Consider the following 5,012-nt stretch of genomic DNA (forward strand, 5'->3'; position numbering starts at 1 on the left):
AATAAATTTGTATCATGAAGGAAAAGTCATCATATTCATATTTATTGCTTTAATTTTCCGTTGTTGACATAGAAAATAATAGTAAATAAATCCATTTTCGCTTTCACGAATAAATATCATTAATTTCGTAGTTCTTTTTTAACAAGAAATTGGTTTGCAACGAGACACATCGATTGTCATAAAATTTATCGAAATTTGAGGAAAGAAAATACAAATATGCGAAGAGGAAAAATCCCGCGTACTCCAGAAGAAGAAGAAGAATTCCAGAGAATCAGGCGTCAAAAGACGGCAGCATATCAGCGTGCGTATCGTCGAAAGACGCGGTCTGAAAGCAATATCGGGCCTAATAGGATCAATGACGATGATGACAATTGCCGTGTGACTATGATTAATGAAAATCCATCAACGAGTAATGCTGGTGTAAATCTTGAAATCAGGAATGACCCGCTTATACATGTATCCACGAGGGTAGAACCACCTTCCAATCGATCTATATCTGAAATGCTGTCTCAGATTAATAGGTCTAGAAAGAGAGCACAGCTCACTCCAGAAGAAGAACATGAATTCCAGAGAATCAGACGTCAGAAGAATGCAGCATATCAGCGTAGGTATCGTGAAAAGACGAGGTCTAAAGGCAATATCAGACATGATAGGATTATTAACGATGATAACAATTGTCATCTAAAAATCCATCAACGAGTAACGCTGGTGTGAATCTTGAGACCACGAATAACCCGCTTACAAGGCTGGGACGACCCATTCAGCTATCTATACGTGAAATGTCATCGCAACAATTTTCAAAGCATTATATCGGAAATATGGATATCCCATGTTCGTATTGTAATGCTATGCACTTCGGACCCGAAAAAGTTGCTCATAAAGGAAACTCTTTCAATGATTGTTGCAGTCATGGAGAAGTCAATCTCGATCCATTACCTGATCTCCCTGAACTTTTACAAAACTAATTCGATGGAACTCATGAGCAATCCCGGCATTTTCTCGAACGCATTCGATGTTACAATAGCTCATTCGGTTTTGCATCGTTTAATGCTAATTTAGTTAATTTCAATGACAGGCGACCTGGGCCTTACTGTTTCAAAATACAGGGACAGATTTACTATCAAATCAATAGTTCCTTATATCCGTCAGTCGGGGATATTCCATGTCATGGTCAATTGTTCATCGTTGATCAGAATGAAGCGACAGATATTCGTTGTCAACAACAATCCACCTTAAATGAGAATATTGTTAGAAACTTAGATAACGTACTTCGCGAGTGCAACGTGTTTGCTCAATCTTTTCGAATGATGCATGAAGAAGTACGAACAACAAAAATGAATAATCAAATGCAGAATGAACCAGAAATGCAGCTTTTATTCTCATTGAAGCCAGGTATGGATCGAAGACGCTACAACTTACAAACAATCAACGAAGTTGCTGCGATTTTCACAACAACTGCTGATGGTGATATACCAGAGTCTTATGTTAGCATACGTGACAGGCAGACAAAACGCTTACAGTATGTTAACTCATTAGATCCAAATGTAGAACCTTGGATTTATCCATTATTTTATCCACACGGAACACAAGGTTGGTCTCATAACATCCCATGTGTAAATAAAGCACGGCGAGTTACTCGAGCTCAATATATCAAATACAGAATGTCGGTTCGTGCTAACAATCGATTTTTGATGGGTGGAAGACAATTTCAACAGTGGATTGTTGACAATTACGTCAAAGTTGAAAAAGATCGGATGAATTTTCGCAGGGAGAATCAGAAAACCTTGCGTGCTGATACATATCAAGGATTGGTCGATTATTTACAACGTTCAGTAGAAGATGTGAATAGTCGTATTGGGAAAGTTATAATACTTCCCTCATCTTTCACGGGATTACCTAGGAATATGCTACAACATTACCAACATGCCATGGCAATTGTGAGGAATTATGGAAAACCTGATCTTCTTGTAACTATGACGAGCAATCCTAATTGGCCAGAAATAAAAGAAAATTTACTACCAGGGCAAACTGTAAACGATAGACCAGGCATAGTTTCACGTATCTTTAATATGAAGAAAGATAAACTGCTGGAAGTAATTGTGAAACAGAAATTATTCGGCGATGTGCTTGCGCAAGTCCATGTCATTGAATATCAAAAACGTGGATTACCTCATGTTCATCTCCTTTTAACATTGAGACAAAACTGGAAGATTACCACTCCTGATGTAGTTGACGGATATATTTCAGCGGAAATTCCAGATTCCCAAGATGATATAACTCTTCACAATACAGTTATGAAACACATGATCCATGGCCCATGTGGGAACTGGTGTAAAAATGAAAAAGGGCAATGTTCCAAGAAATTTCCCAAAAATTTCTGTGATGAAACGGTAATGGATGAAAATGGATATCCCACCTATTGCAGGCGCAATACAGATAATTACGATCGTCCGAATGGTTATTCAACTGATAATCAATACGTCGTACCGTATAATCCCAAACTGTTAAAGTTATTCGATTGCCACATCAATGTTGAAGTTGTGACAAGTATCAAATCTGTTAAATACCTGTATAAATATATATATAAAGGACATGATGCGGCAGCTATCACCATTACTGACCATGGAAACAACCAAAACGTAATTGATCATGATGAGATTAAAAATTTCATAGAAGCTCGATATGTTGGACCAGTCGAAGCCTGTGACCGAATATTAGGGCGGCCCTTGCAAAGCAAAAGTCACTCAATTGTTCGCTTGCCAGTTCATTTAGAGAATCAACAAACACTCGTTATCAATGATGAAGCAAGTCAGAATGATATCAGAACAGCATTGCATCGAACAAGCATGCTCCTTGATTATTTTGCGCTAAATCAACGAGATCCCAACGCTCGACAATTCACCTACTCAGAAATTCCATCGAATTATGTTTTTAAAAAGGCTAATGGTTCCAATGAACTCAGGTGGGAGAAACGTCAATCACATTTCAATGTCATTGGCCGCATGTATAGTATTAGTCCAACTCAGAGTGAATTGTTTCATCTTCGCTTATTACTCATAACTGTTAAAGGAGCAACGAGTCATGAAGATATCAGAGCAGTCGATGGTCAGATACATCCTACTTTTCAAAGTACTTGCTTACCTTTAGGTCTCATTGAAGATGATGCTGAATGGGAACGTGCAATGACAGAAGGAGAACTATGGATGATGCCTGCACAATTACGTCATTTATTCGTGCGAATTTTGATTTATTGTCACCCAGTTGGTCCGAAAGAGCTTTGGGAAAAATTTAAGGAGGGTATGTCCCAAGATTTTCAAAAAACATTTGGGCACACTTGAAGCGGAAAAAAAGCTTACACTGAGGTAAATCGACTTTTATTTCACGAAGGTTTTGATTTAAGCCGATTTCCCACAATGCCTCAACTGACCGATCCACAGGACAATATTAACGTTGAAATTGATGATGATGATATACCAGTCGAACAGCATGAAGATATTGGTCGAAATCAATACGAGAGATTGAATTCGAAACAAAAGGACATTGTCAATAATGTCTTACAAGCAGCTCGATCTCCAGGAATACTTACATCTTACTTTTACATTGATTGACCTGGAGGTTCTGGCAAAACTTTCGTTTACACTACTTTGTATCATTTGTTGAGAGCTAATGGGAAGAAGGTTCATACGATGGCTTTTACAGGTATTGCTGCAATATTACTTCCACACGGGAAAACTGTTCATAAATCTTTCGGAATGCCTGTTTCTATTTTCGATGATTCTGTATCTCATTTCAATAATCAGTCGAAACATGCACAATACTTACGAGAAGTTGATGTTTTTATCTGGGATGAAGCTCCAATGGCACCAAGATATGCCCTAGAATTAGTTGATCGCACGCTTCGTGATTTTATGAACACTCCCTCACCCTTTGGCGGAAAAATAATGATTCTAGGTGGAGACTTTCGTCAATTACTTCCGGTAAAACCAAATGCAACTCGTAATGAACTGGTGAATTTGTCGATCAAATTCAGTGCACTCTGGAGCCATTTTTCTATTTTTCGATTGACAGAAAATATGCGAGTGTTGCCACAAGAAAAAGAATTTTCCAGCTATCTTTTGACAGTTGGAGATGGTAGTGCGAATGATGACAAAAATAATCTATGTGCTCCAGAATAATGCATTGCTGACGGTTCTCAACATATTGTGGATATTTTCAAATGTCTTATCAATGAACGGAGATATGGAGATCTTGCTAAAGTGGCAATTTTGGCAGCACGAAATGTAGATGTCGAGGAAATCAACAATCGTGTGGTGAGTTTGCTTGACCGCCGGACTCAGAAAATATATACCAGTATTGATAGCGTAGAAAATTGTGATAATGGCGATATAATCCATGAAGTTCTACCCGAATATCTCAATACATTGAATCCCCCGAATTTCCCACCATACGAACTGAAGTTGAGGGTAAATTGTGTTGTAATGCTGGTTCGTAATTTGAGTATCAATGAAGGCCTCTGTAATGGAACACGTTTACAGGTACTTGAACTTGCAAACAATCTTCTACGTTGCCAAGTCCTGACTGGTGACAAATCTGGAGAAATTGTTTTCATACACCGTTTAACTTTGTACTGTGAAAATATTTATCCATTTACATTCAAAAGACGTCAGTTCCCATTAAAACTGGCCTTTGCAATGACAATTAACAAAAGCCAGGGCCAAACATTTGAAAGTATCGCGATCGATCTTCGGAAGGATGTTTTTAATCATGGTCAGCTTTATGTAGCATTTTCACGTGTACGATCATGGAATTCATTACAAATTTTCCTCGGAGATCAGCGTACAAGTCACACAGTCAAAAATTATGTATACAAAGAATTATTTGATTAATGCAATCTGATGATTATTAGATTAAATTTCACAGAATTGGGAACATTCATAACAAACCATCAGCACAGATCTGTCATCTGATCAGAAGGACAATCTTTTTTTGAGTCTCGATTCAACTAAAAAGAT

Source organism: Fopius arisanus, unplaced genomic scaffold (assembly GCF_000806365.1).
Source record: "Fopius arisanus strain USDA-PBARC FA_bdor unplaced genomic scaffold, ASM80636v1 scaffold00200, whole genome shotgun sequence".
In the NCBI taxonomy this organism is placed as follows: Eukaryota; Metazoa; Arthropoda; class Insecta; order Hymenoptera; family Braconidae; genus Fopius; species Fopius arisanus.